Source organism: Rhyacophila brunnea, unplaced genomic scaffold, assembly GCF_057557595.1.
Source record: "Rhyacophila brunnea isolate RB1 unplaced genomic scaffold, BYU_Rbru_1.0 scaffold_23, whole genome shotgun sequence".
NCBI classification, from domain to species: domain Eukaryota; kingdom Metazoa; phylum Arthropoda; class Insecta; order Trichoptera; family Rhyacophilidae; genus Rhyacophila; species Rhyacophila brunnea.
This window is the reverse complement of record NW_028232893.1, coordinates 17,187,753-17,214,376: the sequence shown is the minus strand read 5'-3', so window position 1 is coordinate 17,214,376 and position 26,624 is coordinate 17,187,753. Positions and strand designations below refer to the sequence as shown.

At 31.5% G+C, this 26,624-nt stretch overlaps 1 pseudogene; it reads left to right on the top strand.

The window, feature by feature from the left end:
* Nucleotides 1–18,248: 18,248 nt before the first annotated feature.
* The window catches only part of LOC147069605 (uncharacterized), a 50,613-nt pseudogene continuing 42,237 nt past the window's right edge, over nucleotides 18,249–26,624 (top strand).

Genomic DNA, 26,624 nt, shown 5'->3' with positions numbered 1-26,624 from the left:
ATCCAAGTATTTGAAAACAAAATTATTCAAAGAATACTGAAAGGTCTGTGAATAATATTTTAATCCTAATATAGTTAAGATCTTGCCCGGCGAAGACTCATTTGGCGAATAAAACTGATGAGTATTGTTCGAGTGAGTATCTAAAGCAGCAGGTAAAGCCGCGTTGACACGGTCCAAGTACCATCCAAGTACACTTGGATCGAGTGCCATCCAAGTGACAGCTTCATACTATTTATTCCTATCCAAGCTACTTGGACCGCGTTCTACTCATCCAAGTTAACTTGGATAGGAATAAATAGTATAAAGCTGTCACTTGGATGACACATCTTCATATTAATTATTCCTATCCAAGTCTACTTGATCGTACATGGACCGTGTCAACGCGGCTTATGTTAGGAAATTCAAAAAGGTAATGGAACCGCTGTCTTGGGTATTTTATCTACTACAAGGGATTAGAAGAGATATTCTACTTGCTGAGGGATATATTCTATCGTGTTAAAAATAATAACATTGAAAAAAACACAGTTTTTTATTAAAAATATTTTTAGTAATATTTATCGATATAAATCAGAAACCAACTGTTTCAGTCGATAATAAAAGTCACTTGTCATTGAACAGTTGATACAAGCAGACGTTGTCCATGATGTAAAAATTAACAAAATTTATTTCAATATATTATAAAATTGCAGTTTAATATATATCCTAACGTCATATACCACAGCATGTGAAGAATAAAATCAGCATAAACATTTTATAAGTTCCGTGTTTTAGTAGCAATATGTGCCCATCCAATATTTGTAGTAACTAATAAAGTAAATTAAATTACAAACAACTACAAACGGTAACCCCGACGTGATTTGACACTAAACCTTCTGACTAAGCTACAAAAAACAATATATTATTATTATTAATATCACAATTTTTATCATATTTTAACATTTTATAGTTTATATATGTTTTTTATATTTAATTGCAATCATTATCTTCTTTCTAAATAATTAGGGATATTTGATTTTGGTTAAATAATATATCATCAAGAATGGATGTTACCCAATTTAAAACTAACTCTAGATTTTAACCAAGTAGCAAAAGGAGCTTAATTCAGGAATGAAGTTCTTTACGAGCAAAATGTGGATATAGCTAGTTGGCTTTGATTGAAATAATTATGAATAAAAGTAAATACGTTTGAAAATTGCAACCTCGATCACGATCTGAACACAAAAGGCGACCAGGACATTTATTGGAGTCAATAATGTTGGGGTGAGAGAACCACCACCAACCACCCTTCGGTTAAGGAAGGTTCTTTGTTTGATAATTTCATTCAGCGCTGCTGTGAGTCGATTTTGACTTCATATCACTCTATATAATATCTTCGTTATTATAGTCACTGTAATTACCCTTCAACGATTTTTTTTAAAATTATTATTTTTTATAAAAAAAAAATTAAAATTAAAAAATGTTAGTCAAGAAAAAAAAACATCGTCATACGTTAAAAGCATTATTAAGTTCTATTACTATATTATAATATTTTTACTACGTTTAAATTATGTAAATACTGGTTCTCCCTACTGATTAAAAATATTCTTATATGTAGGTACTCAAAACTTTATAATTAATCTTAATTCTTAGAATTTAGGTCATGGCACCTTATGAAAGCTCAGTGTAACCAAATACTAAGCTTTGAAAACAAGCTCAGCCATATTGCGTTACAGAGGCGTCAAGATAATTTTAACCAGGCATGCCTATTTTTCAAGCCAATTGGATTCTGGAAGGCCGCTAAATACTATCCACATAGTACCTTTATACGGCAGATCTACGGGATGCTTGCATGATCTGGGAAGATATATGTGTTGTCCAACTAAAGAGTGGACATGGTTGGCTCACGCCGGGGTCACCATTTATTGACATACATTTTCTATAATGTTGTAATCGACTATAATTTTATCAGACAGGGACGATGATATTAAAACAATGGTTATTGTAGTTTTAACTTGTTTATTGAATGCACTTCCAATATAGTATTGTAATATTATGATTTGTATTTGTAATTTATTAGCTAGTATTAATTTAATTATCTTGTGAATTTAGCATTGATAGTTTTGTATCTTTGCGGACAGACATTGTATGTATCAACGCCCAAAGGACTATAATATTAGCTTGCACGTTTATCAGCTGTAAGAATACTATATTTCTCTTTGTATCGGTAGTGTCGCTCAGCGGTCGAAATGGAAAATTTTATGAACTGGAGCGCTCAATAATTTTCCGAAAATATTAAATCTAATTTAATGTATATTTTATGAAAATACGTGTGTTGATTTTTTGTTATATGACCTATATATAACTCAGATAGTCAAATCATTTTTTCCACGTGATGGGGTAATAATTTTGGGGATTTCATGAACAGGAATGGAACTCCAGTGCGATCCGGTCCATTTTGAGCCCTGCGCATCTATTCTACACACAAGACTGCCTTCGACCGCTGCGGCAGCTATCTAGGGTTCGTTTTTTAGCACTTATTGTAACAATTACAATCAGACCTGTCTATCTCGCTCTAAAATTTACCACAGCTAAAAGTGGTGTTGTTAAAACATAGCACTTATTGTAATAATTACAACTAACTTATGTAGATAATAGATGCGCAGGTGTCGTTATAGAACAAAAATAATGATTATTATTTTACATACACAAGGCACGGTTACAAATAAATCTACGAAATTGTGTGTTCATTCAAAGTCCTTACTTTTACACACATTGTTGAATTCGCCAATTATTAATCAACCCCTACTACTAAGGGATGTTCCACGTCGCCGAATGAAAAAAAATGTAATGTTTGCTGTAAAATTCATGACTAAGTTGTACGTAGTAATTTCGCTTATCCCATCGCAAAGTTTCTTTCGTAATTTGACACCTGACACGCCGAGGCCCCCAAGGGCGCGATGTTTCTTCGAATAACGCCCCTCTTTACGCCCCTGCGTATGCCCTGTAATATATAATATTATCTAAAGATAAGCTTTTTTAGCGATTGTAAAAATATGTCTGCCATTCCATGGCGACGGTAATATATCATGTATAGGGAAGGAAAAAAAGCAGTTTTTAATAGCTTTTTTGAGAGAGACTAAACAAAATAATTTATTTGTTCTTTGGCATTTTATAAATACAATACCTATTACCCCATCAGTGGCAATGACTCGATAGTCTATGATTATTTTATGTTTGAAAAACAAGACGAGCATTTCTTTAGAAGTGACAAGTCTAGTATCTTTACAATATTATTGTTGTGCTGAAAAAATATTTATTGGGATGATTTATTTTCCAAGGGAAATAGTAGAGTTATTAAGTATAGTTAGTTTTAAGTATAGTTAGTTTACAAAATAAAATAAATAAATACATTGTGGAGTAAACGTCATGCCACTTATTGAGGCGTTACACGACTGATAAATCTGACACATGATTGAACATTTCAAATTATTAATTTAATACGTTCACAACATGATATTTAGAAACAAAGTAATACTATTAAAACAGTATTACATAAAAAAGAAATAGGTCAGTATTAGGTTAAAACACTATAAAAGTGTAAATATACAAAAAATATAAATTAAGTAGGTATATGAAAGTACACTGCATGAGTTAAGCAGACCCTATTTTAAAAAATTATAAAACAACGTCCACCTATACTCATCCTAACGTAGGTGAAATATATTAACATTCGAAGCGATTTGGTTGAACAGAGTTATTGCCCTCACAAATTAGCATCATCAATAGCAGGTTAGTTCTGCTGCTTGGGAGAACAAACAACTGATGCTCCCGATTTCTAAGATGGTTATCAGGGACACACAAATCAATACTGAATACTACCAAGAATTTAAAAAAAAGTTTAAGTTTAAGTAAAAGTTCTCATTTACACCACATATAAGTCGAAAAAAATATGTGGCCAAATATTGATATCTTAACGTACAATGGAGTGATAAATAATTACATGATAAAAAGAACTTTTTATATATTGACTTGACTAGCTTATACGATCAAAAAAAATTGTACTTGATAGAAATAATACCGAAATGTCATTTTGATATGTCATATTGATTTCCATAATAATGAACGTATATAATATTAATTTAGTTGCTAGGACCCCAGACCCCTAGAAACCAATAATAGTGTCGAAATAACTTTTCAAACAAAACAGAATTAACTGAAAATGAATTCAATTCTGCTTAAAAATGGCTAAAAGTATTAAAAGTTTCAAACGTCTAGCTAGTCGGGAAGTTAGTTAAAAATCGATTGCAAGATTTGTACCGGACAAAGAACCACCGGACAAATCAGAATACGAACTAAGAAAAATGTTGTAAAAAATAATGTAAAACGATTTATTAGTAATATAATACTTGTATTTTTGATAACAATAACTTCGGAATCTGAAGATGATATTTTAACCAAGTTTCTTCTTTCTTAAGTACGGTTCTTAAGTCTTGATACGGTATAAGAAACCCATAGTTTTTAATAGGTTTTATGAGAAATAAATATTTTTTGTATTTGGTCATTGTTATTTTTAACGAAGATAATAATATTTTCAGGTTTATTTTATTTTGTAAAATTGTAATGTGCCCGCGTTTTTTTTGCGAATTCCCTTGTCGTAAATCTCAGTAGCAGCCCGCAGTACTGTGGAATTTCGCTAAATTCCACTTTTGTTTTGGTTTAATATTCTGTATTTTACCAGAGGACGGCGCTCGCTACTGAAATACATGCCAACTTGTGGAGAATGCTATCACTGAACTGCATTCCACTGCATTTAATATGCATGCAACGTAGAACCAGATACGACTTGATAGTGATGTTAAGAGAACTGCAGTTTATTATAACATAAAAATATTTGAATTGACGATAACAGTCAAAAATTAATTACATCATTAATGCTTATAATCATCATACAAATGTGGAGTTTGGATGCCATGAGAAAAAAATGACCGGACAAACGGAATCTTCTTATTTTCACATGGGATACGATAAAAAATATCAGCTATGAGAATAACCAGCTAAATTTACATATCTACGATTCCGTAGACCAGGGGTCGGCAAACTCTTAGACCAAAGGAGCCAAATATGAGTGGGACAGGCTGGTTTGACTCCAATAATAAGAAGATTTATGCGTGTATTAAACGAACCCTGGTTTTAATATCTCCTTCCAAATAAATATCAATTTAATTATTACAGGTAAGTTAACAGATTATGATTGAGATGAGTGAAACCACGAGTATGCGTTCTGATGGATTACGAGTTGATTGGGCGAAGCAGAACGATAACCTCACGGTTAAATCTTTGATAGCTGAGTGACGATCTTGCTTTCATCTACTGAATGTTTTATATAGATTCGATACAATAGAAAATGCTGTTATCAACTACTTGAATATTTTTGATAATCATGCTTATGAGGTTTATTGTGCAATGCATGATTCGTTCCGTAAATTATAAACAATTGATTTTAATTTGAACAATTATGCAGTTTTAATAATTGAGCAAGATTCATTTTCATACAAACAACTTTTGTGCATATCATGGTAAACTTACATAGCATTATTTCTTAATTTGCGATATTATTGATAAATTGAATTATTATATTATTTTGCTAAATTAGCTTTCTGTTGAAATTTGATTGACTCACATAAATCGCTTGTTTTGCAATTTTAACCATATTATGTTGCAAGATACATTGTAGTTATAAATTAATGGTTTCCTGCCAAGTCATGCTGGATGGTAGGGTATTCACCCTACAAATGAATTAATTACATTTTATAATTGTTTCTTTATTAAGTGAAGAAGATTTCCCGAATAAAACTAAAATAAATATATGTTTTTAATGTTGAAATTATAAATATAATTTTTACAGAATATGAATTACATAGAATTTTCAAGCATTCCTTAAAACTAAAATGTGAACAATGACCTTCCTTGCATTTATTTTGAGAGTTTCTGTATATTAGGTAGGTATGTAACTTGTAGTTTTTAATTTCAGGCGCGACTCCAAAGTCTCATCGGTTATTTGGCTTCTCTTAATGCTATTTATATTATTCGTGTTTGAAAATGATTGTTCACTACATTTATGTAGACTTTGGGGAGAGTTTGGGTAGATATTTCATGTATTAAAAATCGTAGTATCTACCTTATGTAGATCTTTTAGAGCGCTCCACTTTTGTTTTGAAATTAAATTGCATTTTTCTCTCTCCAAATCCTCAATTTTGGTGCATTTACAAATTTGGAGCTCTATAACTCTTTGCTTAATAAATCCACCAATAAAATTGTATTTCAAAAGTGCTTGTGTCAATATCAAATGGAGAAAAATTTAATTTGTCGACTTTTGCAATGGGCGGATTTAAAATAATAACAATCATACCTTTTTGCATCAACCATCACGGACAAAAAATTAGGCTCGCGATAATGTCGTTATATAATATAAGTGACCAATCAATGACAAACATTAAAAATTGTGAATTTTGCAAAAGTTTTTGTTAAAATTGTGTATTGGGAATTTGGCAAAGAACCGCACGCCTATATCTAGATTCTTTTCACTTATTTTACGAATTTAAAAGTATACTTAAGTAATAATGCTATGCTGAGGATTAAACTAGTATAAATCTACCGATGACCAAGTTTATATATCAGCTGTTTGCAACATCTTATATAATACTAAATTCGACATTGAAAATTTTTGAAACCTGTTAAGCGCAGAGGCTTTCTGCGTAATTCCAATTTTAATAAAATGTGTTATGCCATGAATGATTAACAGAACAAATGAATAATAGATAATATAGAGTTGTTGACATTCGTATTACGAACTAATGTTATATTTAGTGGTAATTCAATACTGGGGAATATTTTGCAAATCACGAAAGAGATTTAATGAAAGGTAATTATTAATTGTGGAAATAATAATTTTTGGCAGCGGTAAAAGAAATGAAAGGATTAGGTAGGTACCAATTTTAAAGGGAGCTTTTATCGATTGCATCATAAGCTCATAGAAATTGAGACGTAAAAATGTGAAACATTAGTAAGTGATAGTCGTTTTTAAATTAACCATGATAATCTTTGTCATATCACTTCACAATTCATATATTGCTTCATTAATGGCCTACCAAAGGAGTAAGAGAAAGAAAATCCGCAAAAGAGAGTGAATCCACGTATTTTTAACTGAGCAGTAATATTCCCTTACTGTTCCACAGTAGGTTATTTGTACAGGATAATGGTTTAATGGTGAGTACAATAAATGTCGATTGAAATGAGATTCAATATTTATTCACGAAGGTAAAAGACAGGTGTTGTTGTTTCCGCATCAGTGTCTTCAGCTTAATATAATACGTTTGTTAAAGTTGAAGAATGACAATGAGAGAGTATGGTGAATTACTGCCAGTTTTGATACTGAATAGTTAAAAGTAGATTATTAAACTTATTTGGCATATTGCTCTGTTTTCTGAATAAAAAAAAATACTCAACGCCCCCCAGAAACTTACCTCCTTTGAGCAAATAAATATTAATAATATGAAATGCTAAATTTGCATTGTGTTATGTACTTATGGATTATAGTAAAGAAAGATGTTGTAAATAAGATACCCTGATGTTAAAAAGAAATTAAAAATATAAATAACCTTAATTGTTAAAAATGTATTAATGTTCAGCTATAATTTTGTCAGCAGCATTCTTAAATCACCAGTTTATTTATTCGATTTATTTTTTATTTAACATATTTGTGACCGCGCTGAATCCTCGTTCCGTTAAATAATATTATGATGCAGGAAATGCAGCTAGAACGTTTTAAATTTTTAAAAAAACTTTTTGCTTCCACCATTTTATTTTCAACGATCCCCTGTTGCTACTAACGACCTCCTGAATTGCTCTAATATACTCTAGGGTCTACACTGATAATTATGAAAATACGTAATGTTTAATATAATGACATAAACCCCGAAATCGCTGTTGTATCATATACAAATTTATAGATTTTAATTAAGTGTAAATATTGAAGCAAGTAATTACTCTATTCGGGTCACGTTTTAACATGAAGTAAGCTTCAAACTTGTTTCGATTTGCCATGTGCAACTTTCTGCAACTTCAAGATTGAATCACGCCCTATCACATATTGCAATTACGTCCAATTTCCTTCGACAGGAAAACTCTCATAATTATTCACCACGTCCGCTTGTAGAAGGGGATGTACTTCATCTGGCATTCGTCGGGCACACAATAAAAATGCAAATTAACAAAAAAGAGAATGAATATTCGATCAGTACTACTTCTACTAGAAAACCTAACTTTTTCTCGCTACCTCGTAATCATATTGTCGGTAGATTGTTAAGAAGAAAATTTACGAAGGTTTTAAAATGTTTCACTTGTAGTTATTATTAGATTACTAAGTGGAAAACCCATTCAAGGACGAGAAAAAACAGTCTTAGTGTACTAATAAAACAATTATTACAGAGTATGTTTAGATATGAAACAAAACTTATTTGACCAATATTGATGAAACTTGCACATGTTTTAAAGCACAAATTTTAGTAGACTCTTTCCTTGATTCTAGATTTTTTTTCGAAAATAACAGAATTGTAACGTAACAATATGAGGTGAGGTGTGGTTAAAGAATAAATACTATGGGCGACCTTGGTTTGTTCCAATGAGGTTTCATTTTTTTGCTACGCTCATGGAGACGCTGCTACAACCGAAGATCGTATCCGTCTATAGTTTGGGCAAACTTGTTTCATAATCTCATTGCATGAAAAACCCATTCCATACTAACCATGGTATACCTTAAATTTCAGCATACCGTCTAATATTAATCCCATGAATGGCTCCAAATGCTTTACGAACCGTCAGTAAATATGTACGCTAAAAAATCTATGTGAATTTTGCTAAAATATGGCAAATCAATGGTTGGTTGTAATCATGCAAAATAATTTTCTCTCTGAATTAACTTGAAATAATGACATAATATTGTCAATGAACTAACGCATATTTCATGTGTCTTATATATAAATAAATTCATTTATTTTTGTTAAAGCTCCAATTACGTATTTCATTAAAACTCAGTCAAAGCTCACTTGATAGCGTGGTGACCTCAATCTTAGGTATCTGCTCCTGAAACATTCCCAGGCGTAAACAACTGCTGATGCTTCACACCAAACATCGAGCCTTGTGATACGCTCGATTAAAACCGAGTATGGTGCGGGGCAGGTAGGTTTGGAGGTCCATGTTAGTGGTTTAATGAAACTACTAAGTGTGAGAACCACTGCTTAAGTTTTAGTGAAGAATTCTATTCCTTTTTTTCTTATTACGGTCTATAATTGGAGTGAACCGCAAATTGATAGAATGCAAATAGGACGCATTTCTGCGGTGCATAATTCCCCACTGTCTTCATACAAAAGGGCGATTATTTGTCTAAAGCCAGCCGCGGAAATCTGTTTACCGATCTACATAAATAAATGGGCTTTCTCGGCGTATTTAAATTTTCACGTAGACAATCACGAAAGAGTAGAGAAAAGAATGAAATTTAAATTGAATTATTAGTCCCATTCAGTACGTTTAATTAGTTTTCGAATTGTGTAAGTACCTATCTAAAGGTTGTATTGAATAATTGTACTGTTATAAATTTCCACCTGTATCCTGCATTAGTGGTGTGATGTCGTAGTCAAAAGTCGAAAGGAATAGGTATTTTATCAGTGATTTTGAGCACCCTCATGATAAAATAATTACAAGATAAAAAAAACTTTTTATATACATCGTTTTTAAGTTTTCTGTTGAATTATTATGCTCAATATGCTCAAACTTGTACTTGATATGAAGTAAATAAAAACAAACAAACAAATATAGAATACTGTAATGTCATTTTGAGATTTCATTTTGATTTCCATAGTAACGCACGTATATATTAATAATTTAGTTGCTAGGACCACCCCATTAGCAACTGATAATAGTCTTTTACTTTTTACGAATTTTTCGATTGCACGATTTGTATTGGACTAACAACCACCGGACAAATAAGAATACGAGCTAATAAAAACGTTGTAGAAAAATAATACGTGATGATCCCAATAACAAAAAGCACAATAAATCAAATTAAATTACAAATATTATGTAGGTACAGCCGTAATGAATATAATTTGAGAGTTATTGAAAATTGTTGAAGAAAATAGAGAGGGAAAAAACAGAAAAACATAAAAAAGTATATAGGTACAAAGATAAGACAGGTAATGCAAGAAAAGAAAAATACAATTTAAAAAAATGTGAAGCTAGTTGGGAAGTTAGTTAAAAATCGATTGCAAGATTTTTACTGGACAAACAACCACCGGACAAATAAGAATACGAGCTAATAAAAACGTTGTAAAAATAATGAAAACCATAAATAACATTCTTTTACTAAAAACAATCATTATCCACGATGACCAGTGGCTGCTTGACGACTTTCTAGGTAGTGGGGTTTAACCATTATTTATTAAATAATATACATACCTACCTAATTTATCAAATCATACATTATGCACCAAGCTATTTATAATAATATGATGTTATTCATGAGGAAATGAGTATTTTTTCAGAATAAATAATATGAACTCGAAAGTCGAAATTTGAAACAATCTCGCTGTCGATATTTAGTACCCATTCTCTACGATAAAACAACTTCTAGATGAAAATTCTAAATATAATATATGTAAAAATTATTTCTATAATGGCGAAGAAAATTAATTAGTAAACTACTCCAGAATGGCGCAATGTTATATTAGCAGTCTGTGCAATTATATTATATACTATAATGAAGTTTTCGGTCCGAGTCTGGTCTATTTTGACTCAATGAAATTACTTTACGACAGACTGTCTGAATTTACATGTTTCCAAAGCAAGAAGATTCTTGTAAATGCGATATGTGGATTTATACTTGATTAAATGCTGTTATTAATATTATAACTTGTTGTAAAAGTTATGATAGAAACAGTGGACTGTATTTCTGAGTGAGTTGTAATTGGGACAGTATAGGAAAAGGGTGCAGTGAGTATGACGTAATGGTGACTGACACTAATTAGTGGAATAGTTAATGTTGCCAGGATGTGCAGTAGAATTGATTGTTATTTAAAGACACTTGAGCACCTTGGAGGGGATATTGACATATTACACATACGTGAGGATGAGTATTATAAGTGGTATTGTTTTATAAATTCTAAAAATAGGGTTTATTTAACTCATTCGGTGCACTTCCTTATAACTAAATTTTAATTGTTGTATTTACACTTTCTACTGTTTAATAACTTAATACTGATCTATTCCTTTTTATATACTGTTTTATTAATAAAGCTATGTTTTTAAATGTCATGTTGAGGACGTTTTAAACTAATAATTTGTAATGACTACATGTAAAATAAATAAAATTTGAATTTATTTGGGAAATATGGTTTGAAAAAAAATGCGTTTATTTCATTAAATGGATACATTTATTACATATAAAGTGAACTATACAAATTAAAATATCAATATGTACACAAACAACATGACATGTAAAATTAAAGAAATGTTATTAGTGTGAATCTCATTAAATGGTTAAGAGCAGCGTTTCTTATTAATATAGTAGTATAGATACATGGTACCTATACATAATACTAATAAGTACATAAAATTATACATATTATAATAGGTATATAATATAATATATTACTTTTAATACTACAACAAGCCAAGAGGCCCAATGATAATAGTGACGTGAGCAGTAGTGCAGTGATAGAAGCGAAACAATCAAATAAGCACACATGCTTCGAGAAAATCACATAAATTAATATATTGTGACCTCACCTAGAAAGTCTAAGAGATAGTGTTATAGGCCACTTATTGACGATATGCTTATTTTCTGAAAAAGTACGTAAGAACACAAAGCATATGATAGAGAAGAATGAAATCAGCTTGGACAATAAGTGCTGATGATGCAAGTCAGAAAATAGCACTTTTGATAATACGCAATTTAAGGACTTATGCCTTTTTTGGAATTTCAGGTTTATGTTACGACTAGACAGACCATGTAAATTGGTTCTGAAAAATATGATAAATTAAGTGAAATTTTTATTTAACTGATTTTTGGCATAATATAGGCGTGAAAGTCACTGGCTTAGGTGTCTATACATTTTATACTTAGCTCAAGTGAAGTTAATCTCATGCAGTGTTTTTAATCCTTTTTGAGTTAGCGACACACTTTAATACTAATAAATAGAAAAAAAATCTCATAATTTCAAAAAAAATGCGATACATTGGTTGGATAACTCTGAATAATAAGGTAAATAAAAAGGTACTTATACCCTTTTGTGCAGTGTCTCGTGGATATAATTCCCACTGACACAAAACGGCGAACATTGTCTTCACAGTTATTATTTTCTTTGGCGTCAAAACGGTCGTTATGGTCCACTGCTCTCGAAGCATTTTGATAGTTTTTAAGTAAATACATAATGCAGCTCACGATCTCTATCTCCCTTACTCCTGCGCTCGGGGCGTAGGGTGTACGGGAGGAAGATGGTGGATGTAACTTCGTTGCCGGTCCCGGGTCGAGTATCTGTCCGTCTATTTGGAAAACTATGGAGACTACTGTTCAGGAAACAGGAAACCTCAATATTTTATTCGATCATATTGTTAAGTTATTTTAATATTATCATAAGTATTTTGTCCGATCGTCGTGTAGCACAGGTTATATTTATTTTTTATTTTTGTTTATTTATTTATTTGAGAAAACAAAACATTGTGGCTCACGATAATTGTGGAGTCCATCAAAATAGATCCTGCGATATTTGTACCTAAAGTTAAAATTCCTTTGACGAATGTTTTTACTGTATACCTAATACTTAGCATTTTTTGATAGTACATGGATCAATTTAAATAAATAGTCGAAACATAAATTATATTTTTAGGCTTTATTAATATTAACAAATAATACCCCTTTATACTGCTGAAGGAACCTATCAAAATGCACGTGATTCAAATTCGATTTGATGTCTTATCAATACTAGTATTGCTATTTTTGCGGAAAATTGTAGAACTACGATTGTGATATTAACACACAATATAGAAATCTGTTTTATCTAGCTACTGAAATGAAAAATCGAATAAATTATGAAAATTGGACTTGATCCATAATTATTGTAAACCACCCATATCTAAATTCAAAACGTTCACAACGTGAGATTTACATCATAACAGATATTACCCTCACAAGAGAGAAGAAGGATATATATATTATATAAAAAAACCGAAGTACAATTGTATACAGAAAAATAAAATTTACAAAGAAATACATAGAACGTCACTGAAAATGTCTGTCTTCCGGAGCGCCTTGACTCATTTTGTACACCTCGACCCTGAGTCCGTTTCATGCAAATTGTACGTAGGTACCTATTACATTTCGCGCTGAGCTGTCCGAAAAGAAGTGGCCGTATAGAATTGAGATAAAAAAAATGCGCTGTTCGTGGAGCATTGTGTAGACTGTAGACAGTAATGTTCCAATTTTATTAGATTCAATAAGAATATTATTTTGATATTTTATAGGCACGACTGGATACTTACGAGTACCTATCAGAATTAACTTTGTATAAATTATACGATACGATTGTATTTTTAATTTAACTACCTGCCTATACTCTTTTATTTTTACACTAATTTTATATCAATACTATACAGTCATCTATGTATTTCCAACTTTTATGATTTATATCACATTAAGAGTCCATGTGAAATAATTATACATGAGTACTCGTAGCACACATTGATTGAATACTTTACGCTTAACACATAATAAGGTTATTTTTGAAGATACTACTCAGACGTCCAAATGCGTTTGGTTCTGTGAGAAATCTTGTCATACATACTACCGTCAATTAAATTAAAATAAAACACAATAAGTAACTTTTCAACAATTTAATTATCAGCAAAAGTGGTTTTGTCCATTTCAATAAAACTTACTTGTAAATTGATAATGAATATTAAATATTTTTAAATAATGTGAAATTACTACTAAATATTATAATATATTATTTTAATTAATACAATATCTTTCCACAAAGAAATAACATTACCATAATTATGAAATTACTTCTTTGTGGTATAATATATTAGGCTGTATTAATTTTCATCACACTATTCATATAGGTATCTAGACATTATTTCATTAATTAAAATAAAACACCATATGTAGTAGGTACTAATTCCACTTAGTTTAGTGTTGATTGTCTTCATTCGCTTCAAAAAGACATTGTCAACTGAGAAGATATACAATAATATAATATATTATATTTTATACTAACGAATATTGAAATTCAAAATTATTTATTGAAGAAATGAATAATAATTAAATGAAATTCTCTCTTCAAAAATAAATCAGTGAAATTTACCTAATTTATTAGAAAACATGAAAATAAAATTTATATTAAACTAAGTGTAATTAGTACTACATATTATTATTATTGTGTTATATATGTGTATATATTATAACCAATAGAAAAATCTTTTTTACTCTCTGAAGCGCTTTCCAAATTGAGCTTCCTGCGGGGGTCTTACTTTTCAAAAAAGATTTTTCATATTGGTTATAATAACATATTTTCTCAGAAGTGTTTTCAAAATTATGTTTGTTCAATAATTAGAATGTAACATTCTTAAATCTTGTGAATAAAAAAATAGTTAATGAAAAATTAGTATTTCGTAACTTTAATATTTTTTGTTGTGGATGTCTTCAGCTAATTTGTAATGTCTTGTAAGACGATCACACAGGCTGTTAAGCAAGCAAGCAAATAACTAAAATATTTGTATATAAATAGTATATAATATATATATTTAATATAAAATATAATATAAATAAGATAATTATTAGTGTTGTATGCATGGTGAATTTTTTTATTTTACACTTCACAATCTTCTACAATAATTTTACATTAATTATCTCTATACACAGTATTTAATGGAGAAAAAAGCTTTTTGCAAAAGTTTATTTAAGTTTAAATTGTAGTATTACATTTTATATAGTTGAAAGCCTCTGCGACATGGAGATACTCTAAGGGGGGTGATGATTAATGTCTCTCTCAGGAGTATTGTAAGGAAGGAGTAGATTGCTGACCAGCAATCTGGTTGCATTCTTTCTTCAAGTTATTTTTAATCTGATCTTCGAATTCATACTGTGCGCTGCTTTGGTTTATTAAAATAGAAATGTAAAATGCTTGTATAGAATTCCAAGCCAATGTATTTCTTAAAAGTTTTGTTAACTTAATTATATTTTTACGAAAAATGGCCATACTTTTTATGTACCATTATACTACGTGATACATATAGTGGAGATTATTAAAACAATAATTTTACGAGGAATATTTATTAGTCATTTGATTAATCTATGGGTCGGCAAACTTTTGGCGTAGAAAAGCCAAATATTATGAGTAGCATTTCATAATGATCTAGTCTTTTTTAGATGTCATAGAGGGAGACAGCTTGGAAAACTGTGCATGACTAGCAGGGCATGTGGTAAAAGAAGTATTTTATAATAATATGTAAGTATATCCACTTGTATTGTTAAAGTAAATGGGTAACGTTTTTAGTCATCTTTACACGATTTAAGAATTAATACCCCCGTTGCCATCGCGAAACAAATTGATATGGTATTGAGACCTTGACGTTCACTCTCAGACTGCCAGCGAGTCCAAGATTTCGCCGCGCCTATAGTTGAAAATTATTTGCCGTTTCACTGAAGTATCGCCTTAACTACAGCAATTAGAGTAATTCCATTACCATATTGGTCGTATTAATGGTATTAAAAGAATTTATAACAAAAGCTGGGATTACTTCACATGCATGAATTCCAGAAACTTTCAAAGAAAATATTCCTTCAAGTAAAATAGTTGTATTGAAATAATAAATGTTCATAGGGGCACTGTTTTCTCCGTGCCATTTGGACTGTTTTCGAAAATACGTTAATTGGATAGGTTTATTTTCAGATTCAGTGATTCTTAATAATTGCACGTGCATTCCATAGAGTCACACGTGGCTCACAAGATGAGATTTGCCAACTACCAACATAACACATGGTATATCTGTGCTCTGGATTAAAATATACACTGAAACCGAAACGACATGGATTTTCCATACGCCGGATATAAGCATATTACCTTTATATTAAGAGACAGTCGTTTTGTTATTGAACACGCTAGCACATCATATTAAAAGCATATGAAATTTATGGTAAATATTTTAACCTCGAATGTGCTATAAATAATGTTAATTATACTTAAGATATAATCAATTTCCACAATCGTACGGTGACTTTAAACGGTTTTGCTTGCTTTATACAATATATAATATATTGAGTCAACGCCTCAAACGTAACATTGCTATCGTAGTGTCGTAATATGGTAGGAATTACTTAATTATTGGTAAATCACATTGGCTGGAATCTGATGGATTCAGATTTATATCTCGGTTCTTATTTACTTACTTCACCTTGTAAGGTAAACGGCAAGCACAGGATCGCACCACTTCTCTCGGTCAATCACCACGTCTCGCGCCTACCGCCACGTGAGACGTACAATGCGTAAATCGCTTTTGTAGCACCGCTGCAGGATGAGAAAGGGTCAGCCACGGCAACGGAACCCTTGAAGCCACCCACATTATGAAAGTTTGTCGTACAAATGTACTCTAAGATTCGGCGGAGACATCGATTCTCAAAGCTCAAAAGAGCTTTGAATCTTGGCAAGATGCCATGTATAATAGCTATATGTTTGTTCAACGCGTATGTGGTACCTGTGCTTAGGTACCCTGGTGCGGGACACATTTTTTCATTTTCATATCTTTTTGAGGTGTGTTAAAGTATGTACTTATGTTAAAAATTGTTACAGTTTTCTCCAATACTTGGTTTTAAAAAAAATACATTCTATCTGAAATTGGAATCCTTAGCTTTTTATACTATTTATTTAAAACAGTTTTTATTTAAATTTTACCCATATTCTATTGTGTCATGTAGTTGTTTGTCACGGAAATATTATAGTTTTATAGATGGAAAAATAATATATCTAATATTTTTATCTTTCTTTTTTTCAGGTGATTCACTGGTGTCATAGAGAAAACGCGTCTTTCTATTTGGAAACAATCAAGCTTTCAAACCCTCTTCGCGTGTGCTAAGTTCCGAGATAGAAATAAAATAATAAAACATTATATTGAAACACAGAAGAAAATAGCACATACGATTCGGAATCGTTTCCCATTTTACCGAGAAAAAGTACCTACATCCGAGACGAAACAAGCAACCAATCACGACAGTCGTCGGGTGCATTTTTAAAAATGGAACGCGGCTATGTCGCCCTCTTTTGATAATCTCGCGACACACGCGAAAAAGGCGGGAAAATAAAACACTGAGTGAAAATAATAATATTTCCGCGCGCGCTTTTGCGACAATTCGGGAAACACGTAAGTGCGATATTTCGCATCGCGCGAAGAAATTGAAAAATAAAAACCCGAATGTTGTGTCGAGATTTTTACGAATGATACGCGTTTGAAATTTTTGGCTGACCCACTTTTCGCGGAAAGTTTTGCTTTTTTAATTATTAATAATGTGACATTTAGCCCGGCGAAAATTAATAATACGGCGCGCGTTTGTTTTCATTAAAAATAACAAAGACTAAAGTGTGCGCAATACACTAGAATAACTGTTTTAAATTCATATAATTTAACATTAATAATAAACTTAACTTTATTTTGAAAATGGATTTTTACGTTTGTTTATTTTCAATAAACAATTTTGTTTATTATTTGTAGACAACTCTTAATAACAACACAAACAACATTTGTTTACCATAAGAATGATAACAATTGTATATTGATTTAATCAAAATTCGGAGTCTAAGTTAATATAATATATTGTATTATTATCAATTGTTAAAGTAATGCTTCATTTTTGAATGTCAATTTATATCAGTTCGGATTTTTTAAAGTAAACATTTTATTATTTTTTACGGTAGTGTGTAATAATATAAACAGTAAACGTTATGAACAATAAGTGCGGAAGAAGATACTCCGTAAATGTGTTTGCTTTTACGTGATACCGTGGGGCGAGAGATTCAATGGATAGTTTTTAATAAAACACTTGCAGAAGCTGTTAAGAACATCTGATACGGTGTCGTTCGACGCCACAATACGGCGTCGGTTATTCGTTAGCGACGCCGATCGTGCAGCAGTAACGAAACGGGCGTCGCCGTTACCCTCTAACAATGAACAAAGAGACCGCCATCAAGATGCAATACAATAACAAAAAACCCTCCAAGAGCATCAATTTGAAACAGCATGAAAACGGCGGGTATACTAGAAAAAACAGCTCGGATTCGCCGACCACCTGCTGTTTCTGTTTCAAAACGAACAAAGCAAAACGCAAAGGATTACTGACTGGTCTAGTAACTAACATAGGCATATTTGCACTACTCCTAGCGTACACATTGTTAGGTTCGTTCGTTTTTCTTGCAATCGAAGGAGGTGCAGCAAAAATGCATCAAAAAACATTAGCTACAACATTATATCAACAGCAAATGAAAGAAAAAAATACAAATAGCCTCGCAGGACAAAACAGCTCGAGTAGCGCTGACTTAAGAGCGAGGACTGTTGAAAACATCTGGGAGATTACTGTGTCGCTGAATATTCTTTATAAAGATAACTGGACAAGGTTAGCTGCGCAGGAGATCGGAAAGTTTCAAGAACAGCTGGCTTTGAAGGTGGCCGCGGAGTTGGCTGGACAAGGAGGCGTCAGAGCGCTGGAGGGCGGTACGGGGAATCCGCCGCTCGAAGACTTCGAGTGGAACTTCGCAAAGGCCTTCCTGTATTCGCTGACGGTCCTTACGACTATAGGTAAGGATTTAATTTTATATATTGCCCTGATGAAAGAGTTATATATGTGCCATTTCAATACAAGTTTCACGAGTAAACAAGCGACGTTAATTATTGATTAATTATAATAAATAATTAATCACTATGTAGTTAATTATATAATTAAATATTAAAGTTTCTCTGGTGAACCTTGTAATTATTAATTATGTGCATTACAAAGAATCGGTGTTCCCAATAAAATTATTTATAACAGATTGTGGCTACCGCATTCACAAAGAAAATACTATGTACCTACACATAGCTGGGGAGTTATCTATTTTTTTGTAATTATTTCCCCCCGTACACTACTGATTGCCTCCGTTCAGTAGTGATACAACATTTAACGTCAAAGTCGCAGTTCTGCGCTTGAATCCCATAACATGATTAAATTCATTATTTCTGTTTGATAGATTACGTTACGTAACAGTATTTTTTTGTATATAGAATAGTTAGTTATGATATTCTAAAGCAGCGGTCGGCAACCCAAATGCATTGGCGTGCCACAAAACAGGTAATTCAAAGTACTGGACGTGCCACTGAGATAAAATTAGTAAATCTATTTAGTATATCTAAGACAATTTCTTTTAACTGTAATAATACACGCTACATAACAACATCATAAAAATTACAATAGATAAACATTATGTATTGACTTCCTTGAGGTTAAATTTTCGAAGCTAATACCTCAATATTTGCTTCATAGTTTGAAGTTTTTAATTTTATGCACATTTCCGATTTTTCTTCAGTTAAACGATTTCGTCATGGGTTTATAATAGAGAATATTTGCTCACAGTAGTACGTTGTACCGAAAATTTGTTCTGAATCGGATGTTGAGATAGAGCTCTTTTAACATTTTAGGCTTTCTTGCAAAAAAAAATATCGACGTCAAATGTGTGGTATTTTTTTGTTATTATTACATTTTTGTCAGTTAATTTAGTCATTTTAGATATTTTTTTCAATTTATTGGCTTTTTATATATTAGAAATACCGGTATTATAAATTTTTGAAACCGATATTTAAATACTGGGATACCGGTATTACTATCTCCGGTTTTCCTAGAGAGTGGCCCTGTTTTTCAGAAGCATTTGAATACCAAAATAACATCTGTCGGCGAGATTGATATGGCGGTTTTAACTATGAACGCTGTGGGAAATCCACAATTAAATATTTAATGTCAAAGAATGGGTACCTACTAAAAATATTTAAAAATTCCTAAACTAAAATTGCTCACATAAATCATATTTTAGCTACTTACATGTTATTTTATGGTTGTAAAGAGCCACGCTTCCTTTGCAATATGAATGACTAGACAAAAATGTTAATCCAATAATGCGCTGTTCTTTAAAAATCCAAGTCATGTTCGGCGGTGAGTACTTTGTAAAACTTTTTTTTTTTGCAAAACTTACTTGCGATCATAAAGTCCCGGGTCTTTATCCGATAATAATCTGCAGCTACGGTGACCGATTTTATAAACCGAAAAATCCTGAATAGTGTTTTTTGTAGTTTGGGTACAAGCCAGGAAATTCTGTATAACATGAGAGGGACTGTTACAATTCGTCACCGAAGTTCAAATGAATAAATTAATTAATATTGAGTCTAATTAGTACTATCATGGTGTGCGCGTGTGTATGTGTGACATTCTTCTTCTTCTATTTGTGCCAATGACATTAATATGGACGAAGCATCTGGAAAAAAAAATGACACTTACTTTTGGTACAGTTCGGTTATGAGGAATACATCGGAAAACACATTTTGAAAATACCCGATATACTGGATTATTTGTTAGTTTGGGTTAGTTTGGGTTAGGTTAGGCTGGGTTAGGCTGGGTTAGGTTAGGTTAGGTTTGGTTAAGTTAACCTAACAAAAATTCAGTACCTATATCGGCTATTTTCAAAATGTGTTTCCGCTATATTCCTCATAACCGAACTGTACCTCACTTTTTTATCGGGTCTGCCGAATGGCATAATCTGTTCTAACACCATTACAATAAAGGTGATATTGCTATAAATTCCCGATGTTTTTTGTCGGTCTGCCGAATGGTTCGGTTCGAACGGGTTCGCTCGAATGAACATTGACACTAGAAACACTGTTCTAACGCCTTTACAATAAAGGTCATATTGCTATAAATTCCCGATGCATGATATCGCATAATGGAAATTGCGTGACGTCTACCTATACATGTGCAAATGTCGCTATGCGCGAATTTAGTTGCTAGCTACTGTATTAAGTGCGTTGTCCATTAATAATGTCATTGGTCTGTGCTGTCTTCTCTCAAATGTCATGGGCCTGTCATATCAAATCTCTAATACCTTAGATATTGAGCCACTTATAATGGTTGTGTGGCTAAGATATTTCATACCATCCCCTGCAATATGAGTTGAAGTAAATCATAATTCTCATAGCGGAAAATATGGATGATGTAGATTTTCAGCGCTTGGCAGTAAATGTACGTTCTCTTGTACTATTGGCTTGTCCTAAAACTTCCTTATTGGTGGTATGATCAGCTCAGGATATCTTCATGGTACACCAATATAGCTACACCTTGAAAGCCTTGAGTAAGCAAGTATAATAATATGAATATTCAAATATAAATTGATGTGTTCTACTTAAGAGCATACTTCAGTGAAACGGAAAATAATTATCAACTATAGGTGCGACGAAATTTTGGACTCGCTGGCAATCGGAGAGCGAAAGTCGAGCTGTGAAGAAGTCAATTTGTTTCGTGATGGCGACGGGGGTATTAATTCTTAAATCGTGTAAAGATGACTAAAAAACGTTACCCATTTACTTACAAAAGAAAACATGTCAACGAATATATTATTATTGTTACTAATAGAACAATAAACAGAACATTAAATGGACGCATGTTGAATTTTTATGACAAATTATGTTTTGTTCTGCAGGCGTCGTTTGCACAATCTTCGCGTCGCGTAGTCACGATCGTTTTAGACCGTGCCCCAGCTAAAGTATATCCTTAAGGACCACGGTGGCCGAACTTAGAACATGGTAGTCTTGAATTTGAATTCAGGATCTGGCACAATTATGTACATGTTGTTTTTTTAATGTGTGTTTGGATCCAGAGTATGGACGTAATAAGTTGAATAAGAGTCTAATATCCATTTATCGTAATACAAAACCCTTTCGTCGGGCAACCAAGATTCACATCCGGTTATAAAGCCAATTATATACAGCTATATATTTGAATAACATAATTAAGATAAAAAGAACTTTTTATATACCACGTTTTTAAATTTTCTGTTGAATCATATAAACTTGAAAATTCTATGTATTAATAAATACTTTTTTTTGTACTTGATATAAATAGGTACCTACTGAATAAATATTATAGAATACTGAAATGTCATTTTGATATTTCATATTGATTTCCATAGTAACACACGTATATATTAATAATAGTTGCTAGGACCGTCCCCTTAGCAACCAATAATAGTATTTTACTTTTTACGGATTTCTTCCGAAATAACTTTTCATACAAAACTGAATTAACTGAAAATGAATTCAATTCTGCTTAAAGATAGCTAAAAGTATTAAAAGAATGCATTGGCATAGCTTTCTGATATATTCTAAAAGTTTCAAATGTCTAGCTAGTTGGGAAGTTAGTTAAAAATTGATTGCAAGATTTGTACTGGAAAAACAACCACCGGACAAACAAGAATACGAGCTAAGAAAAACGTGGTAAAAATAATTCAATTTAAACGCTACGGACGCTGTGAGAATCGTATATAATAATCGTATAAGTATTAATTGGTAGTACTATATTTTGAGTGAATATCTTCTTCTTCTTTATCGGGATCCCATGATTGTGGATCGTGGCCCGGCTTCACCTCCATGGTATTCAGTGGTACGTAGGGCCTTTAGTACAGGAAATCTCTTTGCATTATTCATTAATTGGTCCCTGCATCTGACAGGAACGTTTCTTCAACCCCTCCGGCTAAATAGATATTACGAATTTAGTGCATGCAGTAAGTACAGTATTTTTGGAATGTGGATATCATTCACGATTGACTCGTTTGTTCATTTGGATTTTTACACGATGATCAACATCCAGTACGTTTATCTGTTTTTCTCTTGCATTTTAATAATTTGATACATGGCATATTATAATATGCTTGTCTTTCATTTCAAACGGAAGAACAATACGATTTAGTCCGGTGACCACTCGTCCAGGGCCGGGCGGTGATACCGCGGGGCAATTTATCGAAATTCCGAAATATCCGTTCGCCGGCGTCCCCTGATCTGCAACAACGCCCCGAAAATAAATTCCCGCAAAAGGGGGATTTCTCACGCTCGGTTTGGCGACAATTGACGCGCTTTCAATTTATATACAACGGAATAACTTGTCAGTGGATTTTCTTTTCTTTCCCTTTTGTGCCCGGCGCTACCACGGGAGAGCGAGACGGCGTGATGCCATTGTTGCAGGAGGGTGTAATCTTGAACGTTCGTATTTTAAATACGGCATGTTGTATACGTCACGTGAAAATAATCGTTTCATTCATACTGTTATGAAATTAAATAATGCTTAAATTGTTGGTGCTCTAGAACAGTGTTTCTCAACTAGTAGTCCGCAGATTTTTTAGTGGTTTGCGAATTCATAATAAATGCTAAAAATTCAAACGAAATCTTTAAATTCCGTGAAACTGCAAGCGTTTGTTCTTAAAATAGATTAATAGTTTTACGTGATGAAATGAACTGCGATCAGACCTTACCATATAAATAATATTTTTTATTTCTGCATTATTGGTCCGCAAAACGTTTCTCCTATTTTAAATAGTCCGCAGGTGTAAAAAGGTTGGGAAACACTGACTGAGTCTAAAACATATCTGGAATAATTTAAGTGCTGAGGATGGAACTAATATAAGAGAACCAGATTTCTGAAAAAAGGGTTCGAATATAATGCGCAAGTGCTCTGAAGAGCTTTATTGATTGAATTCCTAAAATTGGATTTAACTACGTGTGTAAGTAGTTATGGTAGTTATATTATTATGGTCAACTGTTTGCAGAAAATGTTGAAATAAATGGTAATAATGTGAAGGAAATATGCAATTGAAAATCTTAATTTATTGCGAATAATATTTACATTCGAAGATAATAATTAATACTAAAATCGTAATTAGCAATTCAGTTCCACGATCTGTATAATATTATAGTCGGCTTTGGTTGTTGATAATAATAGTGGTCTTCAAGGGTTTTGCATTCAAACTATTCACAATATTTTTACAACGTTTTTCTTAGCTCGTAGCCATCTTTAAGCAGAATTGAATTCATTTTCAGTTAATTCTGTTTTGTATGGAAAGTTATTTCAGAAAAATCCGTAAAAAGTAAAAGACTATTATTGGTTGCTAAGTGGGTGGTCCTAGCAACTAAATTATTAATACATACGTGCGTTACTATGAAAATCAAAATGAAATGTCAAAATGACATTTCAGTATTCTATATTTTTTTATTTGTTTGTTTTTTATTTACTTCATATCAAGTACAAGTTTGGGCATATTGAGCATACTAATTCGACAGAAAATTTAAAAACGTTTATATAAAAAGTTATTTTTATCTTGTAATTATTTATATATATATATATACATAGAAGTTAATGTAATAGTTTCTATTTATTAATATATACGTGCGGTACTATGAAAATCAAAATGAAATGTCAAAATGACATTTCAGTATTCTATATTTTTTTATTTGTTTGTTTTTTATTTACTTCATATCAAGTACAAGTTTGGGCATATTGAGCATACTAATTCGACAGAAAATTTAAAAACGTTTATATAAAAAGTTATTTTTATCTTGTAATTATTTATATATATATATATACATAGAAGTTAATGTAATAGTTTATATTTATTAATATATACGTGCGGTACTATGAAAATCAAAATGAAATGTCAAAATGACATTTCAGTATTCTATATTTTTTTATTTGTTTGTTTTTTATTTACTTCATATCAAGTACAAGTTTGGGCATATTGAGCATACTAATTCGACAGAAAATTTAAAAACGTTTATATAAAAAGTTATTTTTATCTTGTAATTATTTATATATATATATATACATAGAAGTTAATGTAATAGTTTCTATTTATTAATATATACGTGCGGTACTATGAAAATCAAAATGAAATGTCAAAATGACATTTCAGTATTCTATATTTTTTTATTTGTTTGTTTTTTATTTACTTCATATCAAGTACAAGTTTGGGCATATTGAGCATACTAATTCGACAGAAAATTTAAAAACGTTTATATAAAAAGTTATTTTTATCTTGTAATTATTTATATATATATATATATACATAGAAGTTAATGTAATAGTTTATATTTATTAATATATACGTGCGGTACTATGAAAATCAAAATGAAATGTCAAAATGACATTTCAGTATTCTATATTTTTTTATTTGTTTGTTTTTTATTTACTTCATATCAAGTACAAGTTTGGGCATATTGAGCATACTAATTCGACAGAAAATTTAAAAACGTTTATATAAAAAGTTATTTTTATCTTGTAATTATTTATATATATATATATACATAGAAGTTAATGTAATAGTTTCTATTTATTAATATATACGTGCGGTACTATGAAAATCAAAATGAAATGTCAAAATGACATTTCAGTATTCTATATTTTTTTATTTGTTTGTTTTTTATTTACTTCATATCAAGTACAAGTTTGGGCATATTGAGCATACTAATTCGACAAAAAATTTAAAAACGTTTATATAAAAAGTTATTTTTATCTTGTAATTATTTATATATATATACATAGAAGTTAATGTAATAGTTTCTATTTATTAATATATACGTGCGGTACTATGAAAATCAAAATGAAATGTCAAAATGACATTTCAGTATTCTATAATATTTGTTTGTTTGTTTCTTTTCTATTTACTTCATATCTAGTATAAGTTTGAGCATATTGAACATAATAATTCAACAGAAAATTTAAAAACGTTGTTTGTAAAAAGTTTTTGTTATCTTGTAATTATTTTTGTTAAGATGATAATAAAATTCGATTATACTGGAAATGTTTATACGCCATTAGGCAACATCAGAATGTAATGTGGAAGTTTTCGGAACGTTTCAAATTCTCAGACGCTGCCTCGAGCGACAAATAATAATACATTTTTTCGTTCGGCTAGGAGACGTTGATTTCTTTTGATGTGATATGAGTCAAAATATTATATTGATAGATTGGCTGTCGTCGAGTTATTGCCTACACTTTTTTCTGTGTTTGTGTTCTTTGGGGCTACGGTGCCGCCATTTTGTACTTTTTGTTGCGCGTTCCTTTTTCGAAAAGGATCGTGACGTAGGCGCAGAATATTTCTTTTTGCATCTCGGGAAGCAGGGAAGATTAAATTTTTATTTATATGTTGACATTTGCATTGTTTTTTTCCCCGGCGGCTGGTTTAGTCATGATAATATTAAAATAACCAAATGTATTTACATGTAATCGCCGACACACTGCATACTCACTGTTAATGTGGAGAAATCCGAATATATGGTTGTATCAAGAGGGTCTTACAAACTTTTTGATACATCCAGGATGCTCAACTGTGCCCTTGAGAAGGTCAAAAATTTCGTGTACCTGGAGTCATCTATTAACAGCGAGGGTAAGAAGCCTAGAAATTTAAATTAAAAAAGAACGGTGCTTGGTAAGAAATGTAAAATGCATCTTGTTTTTTTTGGGCCTCCACAGAGTAGAGGTT